Source organism: Podarcis filfolensis, assembly GCF_964270895.1.
Source record: "Podarcis filfolensis genome assembly, chromosome: 3".
In the NCBI taxonomy this organism is placed as follows: domain Eukaryota; kingdom Metazoa; phylum Chordata; class Lepidosauria; order Squamata; family Lacertidae; genus Podarcis; species Podarcis filfolensis.
This window is the reverse complement of record NC_139606.1, coordinates 91,937,154-91,951,893: the sequence shown is the minus strand read 5'-3', so window position 1 is coordinate 91,951,893 and position 14,740 is coordinate 91,937,154. Positions and strand designations below refer to the sequence as shown.

The 14,740-nt window shown below is 41.7% G+C and overlaps 1 long non-coding RNA gene across 1 annotated transcript; it reads right to left on the bottom strand.

Annotated features, from left to right (window-relative positions):
* Window positions 1-12,434: 12,434 nt before the first annotated feature.
* On the bottom strand, window positions 12,435-14,733 carry LOC310758805. The gene is made up of 3 exons (XR_014545932.1): window positions 14,635-14,733; window positions 13,456-13,523; window positions 12,435-12,988 (listed from the first exon to the last, which is right to left on the bottom strand). It is a non-coding gene; the product is annotated as an uncharacterized lncRNA (long non-coding RNA).
* Between the last annotated feature and the right edge of the window lie 7 nt (window positions 14,734-14,740).

The following is a 14,740-nucleotide window of genomic DNA, read 5'->3' as shown; positions in this document are numbered from 1 at the left end:
GGTAGTCTTCTCAGCAATTACTGTGCGGTGCATTTAATTTCTTTCACTATCCAAACCAATATCCTTGGTTTGCAATGCCTGAGAAGCAGGATAAATAGGATTCTCTGCACCTGTCTGTGTAGAACCACATAAGTATATAGCACAGTATACTGACATTAACACTGCAGTCTGCCTATCTACATGCTAGGCCCTCAACCAGGTATTTTCAGAATAACACCCTATTCGTGAGCTACCAAGGAGGTGTGTGCCACTTTCTTGTGGTTGAATCCTACACAAACATCTTCAAGAAAGAATCACAATTGTGAAAGTGGTTCATTCTCATGATTATGGCATGGGAAGGAACTTCTGTCATTTGCTTGACCCAAATTGGTCCTCTTTACAGATACTACTGAAAGACCATCATGTCAGAAACGCCCCATATTCCTCCAGAAACATATTACTCTTGGGTAACCACAGCAGTATTCTACAGAGCAACTGTATTTCCTGGTCAGGTTTGTCCCTGTTAAATTCTGCGGTCCTCAGTAGTCTGGAAAACTGCTTTGCTAACTGAAGTTAATACCTGCCCCAGGTTTAGAAAGCATCTGTACAATCTCTACTGACAAATTTTACAGCTGTTTTGCAGTAACGCCCATCTCTTCAGTGAATGATTGAAAGTATTGTTGAAATGGAAGCTGGAAAAAGCATTCAAATTTCTAGAGTACAATTCTCTCTGCATAAGTTGAGGAGTCATGTAGGTAGTGTAATTTTCCATGTATAAGACTATGTTTTTTGCTATATATTTTTTGGTAAGAAATTTGGGGTCATCTTATACATGGATAGTGAATGCACAGGGGCTCGGGCTCAGGTTTGGACTCAGGCTCTGGCCCACTTTCTTAATTAGATAAACTTTATTCGCATTAGCCAACGGCCATAGCAACATAAAACAAGCAATATATACAATTAAAAAGACAATAGGTAAAAAGGACAATCAGATGACCAAGATTATCGTTCAGATAGTGGCCGTTAATCTCATTGCACCCTCGATAAACCTAGCAACCTTTGCTGTTGTCTGATCATTTTCATGTGATAAAAGAAAGAACAATGTGGCCGCAGATGGGCGGCTTGGGATGGTAAGTAAGAGTGGGGTGATTATCTCATTCCTCAGATCTTTATAAAGCGGAAAGGACAGGAGAACATGAGCCACTGTTTCCAGATTGCCATCTCCACATGGGCAGAGTCGTTTCTCAGTTGGAATCTTTTGGTATCTGCCCTCCAGTATGGCAGAGGGCATCACATGTAATCTGGCCAGTGTGAAGGCACGTCTGTATTTTGGGATAGTTAATTTATACAAATATGGTGCCAGGGAATCAAACTGAGAAGGGGGGGAGGCATACCAAGGACTTTCTTAATTAAGGGTTCAAAAAAATAGGGGTCATCTTATACATGTGGCCGCCTTATAGGCAGAAAAATACAGTACTGTCGTACCTTGGAAGCTGAACAGAATGCGTTCCAGAGGTCCGTTTGACTTCCATAGCATTTTACTTCAAAGATGCTGTTTCCAATTGGCTGCAGGAGCTTCCTGCAGCCAATCAGGAGCTGCGGAAGCCCTGCCAGACGTTCAGCTTCCAAAATAACATTCACAAACCGGAACACTCGCTTCTGGGTTTGCGGCATTCGGGAGTCAGAACTTTCGACTGCTAAGGTGTTCGTCAACCAAGGTACGAATGTACTTGTTTGCATTTGCATTTTAACTCATTAGTGCAAGGATTTATGCTTGTGCAACAGAATTCCCCACTTGCACCGTGCACCCTCCCCAAATCTGCTCTCTAGGGTTGAGGGAACACCCTAGAAAGTTTAGGGGGCATGTGGATGGGGGAGAACATTCCAATGTGAAAGCAGAAATCCTTGCACTAACAGATTATTCACTTACTGCTACTTTGAATACAACCCATTCCTGCTAGCTTTTTCAGGAAGCTTACTATCTGTGTTGTAGCTAGGTGGCAAAAGACACACAGCAGTGAGACCAGATAGACTTCCCTGGAGATAATATGCCAGAGGTCTGGTGCTATGATGGAGGAGGTTGTGCCCCTCATGGCTCCCTGCTAGGTTTGCCATTTGAAGGAGTGATGCGCCCAGCTGGACCTGATGGTCACAGGGAGGAGGAAAATATGGGAGAACCTGATTCTTGATAATACCTTTCAAAGCCCTTAGCAGTTTAGAATCTAGGTAAGAATCGGAGCCTTTCAATGAGATTGCAACTAGACAAGGTAATGAAAATTAGTCCACAATAATTATATACTTTGTTCAGCAAAGCCTGCTGCAATAGTCTGAGGGGGGTGTTTTAAACTGACCACCATTTCTTGGCATATTTCTATGGCAAATGCTGACAACACTAGAGAGAGCAGTACAGTTCAGTGCATATGCAGTGGGCTTTTTAGCATCATAAATATATGGAGTGCCTATATGGACATGTAATAACATTGTAAACACTTCAGAGCACAGACTTTCATTATTGCAATCTAAATTACAGGCAGCAAATAATCAAAATGTGTTTTCCATATCATGTTACTCTCCCTTCTTTTCCGGAGGAACATGGCCTTCTTCAGTTTCAAACCCACACAAATGAAATCCCTATTCTTTTAAAAAGCTTTTCTACTAAGAGCAGGTCCTTAATGATGCTAAAGTAGCTGTGGACAACCCTTGGTCACATTTCGTGTAGGTGTTGGGAGCCCAAAAGGAGGGCAGGAGGGGGAGGAAACCTGACAATGGAAGGAGATGGAAGAAAAGGACTTGGTTAAGAGTGGCCTGTCCCTCTCCTGGCAATCTGAAGAACAGGGAGGAAGAGGTAAGTGTGTGTGTGTGTGTGCGTGTGTGCGCGTGCGCGCAGAGGGAGAAAGAGATGTCCTGACCACTGCTGGTATTCAGCCCCTGGCAGATTACAGAAAAAGTGTACCCCACCCCAGCCAGTGTGGTATAGTGGTTAAGACTGGTAGTCTCGTAATCTGGTGAACCGTGTTCGCTTCCCCACTTCTCCACATGCAGCTGCTGGGTGACCTTGGGCCAGTGACACTTCTTTGAAGTCTCTCAGCCTCACTCACCTCACAGAGTGTTTGTTGTGGAGGAGGAAGGGAAAGGAGAATGTTAGCCGCTTTGAGACTCCTTCGGGTAGTGATAAAGCGGGATATCAAATCCAAACTCTTCTTATGCTAGAGATCAAGACTGAATATGCAATGCATATGTTCAGTATGGATGGCTATTCAGAAACGTGTCATAAGTTACAGCCAGAGGTCATCAAAGTGGTATACAAGATAAAAACAGGAGAAAACACTAAATCCAATTTCTAAAAGGAATAACATAATTTCTAGAAAGCAATAAAACCGTATCTACAGATACATGGTATTACATGTGCATGTGAAGTTCACATTTTGCATATTTTCATGAAACTGATGCATGCCAAAAATATTCATAAAGTTAAAACCTAGAATTAGCTGTCTGTTATCTGCATGTAGTAATTCTGTATGGCGCGCCTTGTGCATGTTCTTGTTTGCAGGAAATGCTGCCTTGGAAAGATAGGTTGCTTGTAAAAGACAACATCAGTCTGGCTGAGAGAGACTGCATACAAACCATATATTTAAAAAATACTCCCCACCCCCCAAGAATCCTGGGAGCTGTAGTTTGTTAATTGTGCTGGGAATTATAGCTTTGTGAGTTCCCAGGATTCTTGGAGCTTTAAATGTATGGTGTATACACAGCCTGAAGAAAACTTAACACGTTCATATGAAAGCCCAATAGAAAGAGAAGGGAGGCAGAAAAAATGATAACATGGCATAAAACAAACCACTGGCCTGTGAACAAATACAAAAGGATGTGTTTTATACATTTTTGTGCTTTTTAAATACACCCCCACACCATTTACATCATAGATATACAGAATCTTGTAAACTAGATGCCAAGGTGGGGAAACAAATTTATTTCAGCTTTGTACTGTCTGTTGTGGTCATATTGCCAAATCCAGTTCCAAACATCTGTTTGAATTTGACAACCCAGCTCTCTCTTCCCAAATATTTTGATAGGTGTAGACCAATATATGAGCTTCCTCAATAAACTCTTCTGATTTTCTGTAATTTCAGTAAAAAAAAGATACTGTAAACTTATTTTTAGCTTTCATATGGTAAGCAGGCATTGTCTATGGATAAATATTTCTGCTTCTCTTTCATACAGTGGGAATGCTTCTGCTAAGGTGGTATCTGCTGTGGCAGATGCACGAATAATGGAAAAACAGCATGCTTTCATCTTGAGAACTATTGTTCTACTTGCATTGAAATGTGTGCAGATTTAAGTGATGAAGGCTGGAATGTTAAACATGCTTCATAGAGAGTAAGCCCCACTAAACTTTGAGAGCTTGATCTCTGAGTAAACATTCTTAAGATCACTTTGGAAAACTTCCAGTTAATTGACTAAGATGTTTCGAGTCAGGTGACACATTATTCTCAAGAGGCTGTGGCAGTGTATTTAGAGCACTCTGGCCTGGATCAAAAGACCCATGAAAGTTATTCCAGTCTGATGTCTTTTAGGTTCTCCCCCACAAACCTGCCAATAGTGTTCCACCATTCACTAAAGACACTGGTTTTAAGCATACATGGAAAAGGTAGGGAATTTCTACTTTTCTACCACTCTTTAAACATCCTGTTCATAAATGCAACAGGACAGGATAAGACATGTTAGTAGATACATTAGGAAAAAAGACACCAATACTACAGTTCTTCCTTTGTTATGATACCCAGAAAAGAAGCTTCCACTTTGTAACAGTAGACTGTCTTCTTGAGAATTTAAGGATCACAGAAAATCAACCCTTAAACCTGATATCATTACTGTATGTCCTCAGTCCCACCACTTTCATCTCTTTCTGCTATAATCAGTAATTTCTCTGTCACAACAAATCTGGTATGACACGTGCAAGTTTACTCAGAAGCAAGTTCCACTGAGCTCAATGGGAGCTTCTCACTAGTTAGCGTGCATAGAATTGCAGCCTTAGCCTTCAAGGTGCTACAAGACTGTTTGTTCTTTTTATCTGTCTGTAGCCTCTGGAATTTTTAGATAGAGGACTTTTCATCTAGATGACCATATACGCAACTCTGGTGAAAGATGGAATATTGCCCATCTACTTAGTGTAAACATTCAGGCCTCTTTAGGCAAGTTTGTTTTTCCTACAATTTAGGACATGTAGAAACCTCTTGAGATCAGCAGTATTGGTTACCTGACAAGGTGGTAACTCTTAAAAATGCAGAGTTTAACTCAACAAACAGCTAAAGTGAGGCTTTAAAGCTTTTGTGGACTAGAGCTCATTACATCAGATGCTATTTCATGGCATATGCCACAAGATAATGATGCTTTTGCTGCAACTGACAGACATGTCTACTCCATTGGAAGTCATGTCATTTAACTAGCAGAGATAAGTGCTTTTTGAATTGGCTGTGAATAGGAAGGGATACTAATCAATATGCTAACTGTTTTGCTTTAGTTTTGTGTGTTAATAAGAACAGATATACTTGGGGCAACATACAAGGAAGATATGTTTTAAGTCACAGTCAGCTTTGATTTTGGGCAGAATTTTTACCCAGCTCAATTTTTTTACCCAGTAGATGTTGTTCCATAGGTTGCCTCACTTCCTTATGTGGCAAGTTATTATTTGCCAGCAAGTCAGTACATTTCCTTTAGCCATTCCTAGATTATTAAATCTCATTTCTATTATAATGGAGTGTATGGTGTGTTAGGGGAGGGGTAGTATCTCTGGTGGGGGACATGTCATGCTCCTTCTGGGGTAATTTGTCCACCTTTGGTCCCCACCCTGCAGTCAGCTCTCACCTGGGTTAGGTGAGTTAGGGACTTCCCCTGCATGCGAAGACAGGCTCCAGAGGATTGAGCAGACAAGACCAATAGCGGGTCCAACGGTCAAGAAGGCGGTTTCTGCACCTGTTGTAGAGGGGAGTGAAGGGCAGATGGGCTTCGCAAACCTGGGAAGGTAGCCCATCTAGAAGAAGCAAAACTGATCCTAAACCTTCGCTGCTTTGTGGGGTATCTTAGGAAGAAGAAAAGGTTAAGGAGTAAATCCTTCACAGATCCAGAGTCCCTAAAATGGTTTGAGTGGCGCCTTGTACACCTTCTTCTGGCAACTCCTGGAGCCAAGCTGGTGCCAAACGTATTGCTCTGCTTTCCTTTGGTCCACATTAGTGAGGCTGAGAGGGTGGTCTTGTCATCTGGGCAGCCCAGGACCTTCATACACACTTCCTAGGCTTGCACCCCGGGAGGTCACTTTGGTGCTGCTAATGCAGTGGTTTCACTTCACCCCTGGAGGCACACTCCATTGTCCCCTGAGACAGACGGATGCCAACAAAAAATAATTATAATGATCTAACATGTATGCCAGCAACATAATTCCACAGTATGTATTATTTCTCATTTCCTACCTGTGCTTATAAAGAAAGCAGTAAAGAAAGTGATTGTTCCTATTTGACCATTAAGTCTTTCCCAGATTACCATTTCTGGTGCAAGAAATGTCTAGTGATTACTGTTTTGTGTTTTTCTGTTTCCTCACATCCCCTTCAGGGGATAGAAAGGTTCAGCCTTACTCATGAGGCAACTCTTGAAGGGATGGAACCAAAGCTCTCTCCCACCCCCCACCACCATGTGATGTGTTTGGAACAAGATAATCCAATGATATAATCAGACTTCTTCCAACTATTTGAATAGTAGTTAAAAATTAGCAGCAGGCAATAAACGCTGCAAAGTTAAGAGATTTAAGTTTAGACCTGATCTGTTTTATTTAGAACACATACAATTCTTAAGCATGGTTGGCCCTTTTATAGGAAAGTCTGAGACCATTGTTTCTCCATACATGTTGTTGTTGTTGTTGTTGTTGTTGTTGTTGTTGATACTCCACTTTTTCCCATGACAGGCAGATTACAGATAAAAATAAGAACAGCTAAAAACATAGAACACAGTTGGGGAGGGTGGAGTAAGCAGGTGGCAGAAAGAATGGAAATATTGGAGTGGGGTGGTGGAAACGCCAAAAAATTGAGATTGCAGAATGTGCAAAAAAGTATGCATTTCCTACAAAAGTGACACAAAACACTCAATTCCTGAGTATGCTAAAGCTATCCAATGAAGCCGGCACAATATTTTGCCCCATTCCTGTTCCCAGGAACATTGTGAAGGAGTGGTACATGTGGCTGAGCCCTGGGTTTTCTACTCCCTCTGCCCCTTTGAAAACGAATGAAGAAAAATATTAATTTGTTCATAGGCCACTATATTAGTTTCCCAGAGGCATCTAAATTAGAACATCCAAACTTCAAGCAAATATGTGCTTGAGTATTTTTAAGTACCTAGGCATGCTCCGGCCTCTTCCATAGAATTGATTCCAGGGCAGTTTATAAGGTTGTTTTTATCTTAGCAAAATCTTAGCGCCTCATTGCAACAGAAGAGTGAATGGAATAGAGATGTACAGCAGGGAAGTCGGATGGAATGTTGGGTGGAGTTAAAATGAGATATAGGCAGAGAAATTAGAAACTTGAATGGAGGGTTGATGTGGGAACCAGAAAAAGGCTGAAGGGAAAAACAACAAGTGTGACACATAGTTATTAAGAAGGATTAGGATAATCAGTCTGGTTAGGTCAGGAAGCTAAGAACCCTGTAGGGAAGGAGTTTGTGGGTGGCACTGTGTTCTAAACCACTGAACTTCTTGGGCTTGCCGATCAGAAGGTCGGTAGTTTGAATCCCCACGACAGGGTGAGCTCCCATTGCTCTGTCCCAGCTCCTGCCAACCTAGCAGTTTGAAAGCACGCCAGTGCAAGTAGATAAACAGGTACCACTGCGGCAGGAAGGTAAATGGCCTTTCTATGTGTTCTGGTTTCCGTCATGGTGTTCCACTGCGCCAGAAGTGGTTTAGTCATGCTGGCCACAGCACCAGAAAAGCTGTCTGTGGACAAACACCGACTCCTTCGGCCTGAAAGTGAGATGAGCATCGCAACCCATAGTTGCCTTTGACTGGAATTAACCATCCAGGGGTCCTTTACCTTTACCCTACTTAATCTGGATGTAACATTTCTTAAGAAAATACCTGTTTGTGTTTTTAACAGTCCATGTTGCAGTTTGGGTGGATTCCAGGGTAAATATATCTCCCCCCTTCTGACCTGCGTAGATACATTTGAGCAGGGCTACAGAGAGAACCAACTGTTCTCTATATGTCAGTAGGTGTGGGCAGCAAGTATTTAGAGGGAAGTTTTGGCTCATTTTAGTAGCTGAGGGCCTTACAGATGAGTATCCAGGGTCAGCCTCTAGCAGAAAACCCACTGAACCTCATATTGATCCTAAACATCACTGGGCTTTTAAACTTTTTTTTTTTTTAACAATATGGGAAGGTTCTCAACTCAGTGGTAGAGCATATGCTCTGTATGCAGAAGCCCTCAAGTTCAATTCACACCATCTCTAGGTAGGGCTGAGAGAAACTCATGTCTGAAAGGCTGAAGACAATACTGAGTTAGGTGAATGAGTGGTCTGACTCTGTATAAGGCACCTTCCTATGTTCCTACAATTGATCCTAAGAGCAGTGTCTGGGACATGCCACTTGTGGAATGTAATTAATGCATTATGGAAAGAAGAAAATCATTTCAAAATTGAATGTACCTACATACACACTTTTAAAACCACTGCAAAACCAAACTATATTTAAAATGGCACATATCTATTCACCTATGCATTAATCACTAAGATAAATTCCAGTACTAAACTTCATTTCCAACCCTTCCTTATCCCTAATTCAATGACCAGGTGGATGGAACAGTGTACCACTGAAACATACACTGCTGGGGAAAACTGACCTCTAAGAGAACTAGAGTTCTGGACGGTGGTATATAAGCTGTTAAATATTTTCACAAAGGAATTCTCCAGAGCTGTCACATAGCAAATAATCAACACAATTATTAAAGATACTATTCCATAGGTGTACATTTAACAGGGTGAAGCATGCATTCACTGCAAAATATTCCTAAATATTTGGAGTAAAGTGTATTCTATTCATCACAGTGATACTTGGTCCCTAAAAATACTGCTATATTATATCCAGAGTAATCAGTTCTGCTAGAATAACAAATACATTAGTACAGTGCCTATTTTAACGAGTGATTTCCTGAAAACTCAAATAACAGGAAATTGGAAAGAATGGTTTTGTAGCGCTGACTTTTTCTTTTGCAGATTGTTAAATAGAGAAGGTGCAGAATATAGATAGTCTGCAGCAGAGAAGAAAGACATATGTTAGTTGTCTACCTCCTAGATTCATTGGAAAAAATAATTTATGAATTTTCCTATCTGCTCTGTTAGAATTAATTTTCTTCAAAGAAAGTATAGTTCTGAAACTGTAGCTTCTCTGAATTAACAAATATGTTAACAGTAATCTTATTTTCACTTATTAAGAGAATAACAAATGCAGAGAAAGAATACAGGAAAAGGAATTTTAAGAATAAACCCCAACAAAAATAGGGTTGGAAGGGTTTTTTGCAAATCTTTTGTTTCTGGGTAATATTTTTTTCAAGGTTGCACATTTTTATGTATTTGCCTAAGCTGTGTTTGCCTTCCAATGGACTGTGTATCTGAAATACATGGCTATCCCTCATCATTTGCAATGTCAAAACAAAAAAATTTTTTTCCTTCCAGTAGCACCTTAAAGACCAACTAAGTTAGTTCTTGGTATGAGCTTTCGTGTGCATGCACACTTCTTCAGATACACACGAAATACAGATACATACGCATGCACACGAAAGCTCATACCAAGAACTAACTTAGTTGGTCTTTAAGGTGCTACTGGAAGGAAAAAAATTTTTTTGTTTTGACTATGGCAGACCAACACGGCTACCTATCTGTAACTGGAGCATTTGCAATGTAACTTGCATGTTCTAGGTTACATATTCTGTTATTATTTTTTATTGTTTACAAGTGTTAGTCTTACATGGCTGCTGTGAGCTTAGCTATAGTTTGCTTAGTGTTGCATCTGAACCCAGGGCTCATGGTTTATTTTGTTCCAGACAAGCCATGAGCTGTAGCCAAGGTTTGTTCATGACTTGTTGCACATGCTTTACCTGGGGAAGATAAACCATGATCCTGGGTTTGGACATAACACTAAGCCAAACCAGGGCTTTGCTTACAGCAGTGCAGCAGCAGGAAGACAGAAAGAGGAGCAAAGTAGCTGTGATCTTCCTTCTAGAAGTCCATGTTTGCTCATTTGTGCAAACATGGTTTGGCTTCATGTGATTAGCAAATGAGGCTGGCATGTGGTATCTGCTGTCTTTGCACTAGGCAGGCAAGTCACCATGTGGTCTGAACATTTCACATATCTATGTCTCCAATGATCAACTAACTCACACAGTACTAGGAGCCCCTGCTCCACTCTCTACAGCATTATCCTCAATACAGTGGTACCTCGGGTTACATACGCTTCAGGTTACATACGCTTCAGGTTACAGACTCCGCTAACACATAAATATTACCTTGGGTTAAGAACTTTGCTTCAGGATGAGAACAGAAATCGTGCGGCGGTAGCAGGAGGCCCCATTAGCTAAAGTGGTGCTTCTTAACCTGAAGTTTCAGGTTAAGAACAACTTAACAGTTTCAGGTTAAGAACAGACCTCCAGAACGAATTAAGTTCTTAACCCGAGGTACCACTGTACAAGAGGATATCCGTGTGTCCCCCATGGAATAGGTCTCTTTTAATGGATGATTTCCTCCAGCCCTTCCCTGAGGCCCACATTTTTTGTGATAACCAAGGAGCAATCAACCTGTGAGTGAGATAGGGCTATCATGTCCCTGAAGGCTTTGTTCAGCAATCTCTCAAAGCTTCTGCAGCGGATAGTCATCATGCCTCTTTGCTTTCTACCTGCATAGCTGTCACTGTTATTTGCTCAGTTTGTTTACTTAGGACTGGTAAGATTTCTTCCAGGCAATACTTTGATTGGATGAAGTGAAATAAGAGGTGGGGGCAATATATCATGCAGCAGTTACTTATTAAGTGCCCCTTATTTTAAGTAAGGGCTCTTAATTTTTTTAATAGGATTCTGGTACAAACTAGAAAAAGATAGGTTTATTTGAGCCAAACTTGAAGCAGGACTTTTTTACCCCCCCCCAATTGTGTTTTTTTAAGGTTTTATTGGGTGAAAAAGTACATACATTGTCTCCATTTTCAGATCATAAAGTTATTTCTGCAGATAAGTTATATTCAATGTGAGATTTTACTACTGTATACAGTATAAAGTTGGGGGAGACAAGAGGAAGGGGGAGAGAAGGGGGGACTTCTATAAATGGTTAAGCCCTTATATGTTTGGTGCGATTCCTATGTGTACAGCTTTACGTTAGCAGAGATGGATTGTGCGGCATATTTATTTCAGGGGAAATGAACAGCACATCACTTGCAATTATTCCAGACCTGCTCAGCTTGTGATGTGCCCAAGCCAATGCCTCAAGTTTTGCTATCTGAGGCATGCAGCCGAAATAGGTTTTTGAGACCCTAATATACAGGGCCTGTGTTTCATCTTGGATGTGCAAGTCTATGCTGATACAACATTCCTCTAGGAAATCTCCATATACTTCATCAGGTGTTAAGAACACACAAGTGTTCACTTGTGTGCACTGGTAAATATGTGGACACATGTGCTTGTTACATGTGACATAGCACGTTCAATGTGCTTTTGGTTTTCTTTACGGATGCCATCTCTCTCTGTGTGAAGCGACTTTGAGAAAGGCACACAACCAGCCTTTTATAAACGGTACTGTTTCTCCCTCATTCTAGAACATTACAGCACAATGAATGCTGTCTCAGAATTCCATCAAAACACAGGTACATGCCACATTTAACATTTTGAACAGGTAGTCCAAGTTAATTGCTCTGTGCCTAGAGGGACTGGTTTGACTGTACAAACAAACCAAACAGTGGCTTGGAGTAGCAATGTTTTTAGGCGCACTAAAGAAGCAGCATGCAATCCATGAGGCTATGTAGGGCCCATTGTAATTACACCAAGACCGCTGAAGTGAAACTTTCAGATTGTGTGATAGAGCTTATTGGGGGCCTTAGTTGTTTTGGCCAGCCCTGCTTATGTAACCAGATGCAAGCACGTTCAAGGTTCCTGTACCTTGAAAAGTTCCTGTAGAAAAATTGTGTGCGTGTGAAGGAGGGCAAATGCATCCCCAGACAAGTAGCTCCTTCCATTCCTCTGCCCCCTTCCATTGCTGGAACCCTGCATTACTTGAAAGAATTACACTGCTTTTTCTTAATTATCATCTATTTCTCTAAGCAATTTTCAGTGGGCTTACTTCTGTCTGTCAGGGATAGATAAAACTGGAGTACAGAAAATAATTTAAAATTTCAACAGACTCAATAGAACTTCCAAGAAAATGTGTGTAGGATGGGAATGTTCATGTGAGATATGCCTTTATTTTTCTTTTAGACATTTACAAGTGGGACAAAGCTTTTGAAAATACAAATTAAAGATAAAGCAAAACAAAACAGATGTGAAAGGTAAATTAACATAACATAACAGGCTGCACCACTGGTAAATATTTACATTGTGATGTGTCTTCCAGTTCTGAGCTACAACTGCTTCTGCAGTCGAGAGTAAATGACTCAACAATTCTTTATGATTACGATCTAAATTTCTATCCACAAACATATTAAACATCATGAATGCTGGAGATGGATGTATCCATTGACCAGTAATCGCACAAATTTCTTGGTATACCAACTCCCAAAACACTTGTACCTGGGGACAATCCATCACATATGGAAGTATGTACCAACCATACCACAACCTCTCCAACATATAGGATAAGCATTAGGGTTTATCTAATGGGACACGGGTGGTGCTGTGGTTTAAACCACTGTGCTGCTTGGACTTGCCGCTTGGTAGGTCGGTGGTTCGAGGTCCCGTGGCGGGGTAAGCTCCTGTTGTTCGTCCCAGCTCCTGCCAACCTAGCAGTTCGAAAGCATGTAGAGCAAGTAGATAAATAGGTACCGCTCCAGCAGGAAGGTAAACGGTGTTTCTGTGCGCTGCTCTGGCTTCACCAGAAGCGGCTTAGTCATGCTGGCCAAATGACCCGGAAAAACTGTCTGTGGAAGTGGACAAACACTGGCCCCCTCTGCCTGTTAAGCGAGATGAGCGGCGCAAGCCCAGAGTCATTCACGACTGGACTTAACTGTCAAGGGTCCCTTTACCTTTACCTTCCTTGGTGTCGAGTACAAATTATGCAGTATTTTCACCTACAGCTCCCTAGCAGCAGCAGATGATGTTTTATATGGTGGCTTTAACCACAAAGCATTCCAGTCATTTATTCTATTTGTCTAACTAGCTCTTTCCCCCACAGTATATGTAGCAAATCATTTTACTCCTTATCAGATTCAAAGAGCCACCTATAAATGTTAGAAACCAGCCTTCTTACCACTCCTGAGTAACTCACGATCTCCTTTTCAAATGCTGTAAGTTGATGTGCAGCAGCCTCTAAGAGCGCTGGGGATAAAAGAAAATATTAAAGTTGAGCCTGCAGTATCCAAGTGCACGCTATAGGTCAGGGGTAGGCAACCTAAGGCCCATGGGCCGGATGCGGCCCAATCACCTTCTAAATCCGGCCCGCGGATGGTCCAGGAATCAGTGTGTTTTTACATGAGTAGAATGTGTCCTTTTATTTAACATGCATCTCTGGATTATTTGTGGGGCATAGGAATTTGTTCATATTTTTTTTTCAAAATATAGTCCGGCCCACCACATGGTCTGAGGGACAGTGGACTGGCCCAGGGCTGAAAAAGGTTGCTGACCCCTGTTATAGGTTCTAACTGGTTTCTCAAATCTTCCATAGTCATTATTCTGTTTGACAATCATTATTCTGTTTGACAATCAATCAGCCTATCCATGATACCCAGGTTCTGCCTTTCACATCGGGTTACATAATCAAAAATCAAACTTTTTGATTATTTACCGTGTGTGTGTGTGTGTGTGTGTGTAATTAAATTTGTATACTGCTCTTCTTCTGCAAGATCCCAGGGGTATTTCACGAGATAAAAATACAAGATAAAAAAACAACAAGTTCGTTAAGTTTCTTGGCGATTTGGACCCCTAAATACTGAAAAATGGTGCACACGTAAGGTAGGCATGCCCAGAATTGAGATAGAGATTAAGTGCACCCAGCAGCGGCTTCTGATACTGCAGCTGCGAGACAAGAAGTCCTTCCCCGGGGGAGTTTCCCTTCGGGGCTGACTTTCGAAGCCTTATAGGGCGAGAGAAGGTCCCAAGCTGAACCTGTGGCTTAGCAGCGCGAAACCCTTAGGGGCGCCATTGCAGCGGCCGAGAGAAATGTTGAGGAGCAGTTCTCAAAATTGCGGAGTTGTTTTCTGGTGATGAAAGAAGTTTGGCAACGGAGGCAGGAAAGAGGACAAAGCAGACGAGGCTGGCTGTCTTCCGAAACTCAGCCGGGCCTCTTCTTGTCTCTCGCTCCCAACCTTCAGGGAACTAACCGACTTTCCTGACTGAAACGACAGCCTTCCTCCCCCGCGTCACTTGCTCCCTCAGCCCTACTTTACTTCACCAAGTACAGTATTATTACCGCGCCGCAAGTATAAATTACAATAAATGTCAGCGGCAATTCACGGTGTCGCGTCATTATTATATTCAAGGCTAGCGTGATTAACATAAAGGTGCTTCCCTTGAAGGAAGCCGCCACGGCACCCGCA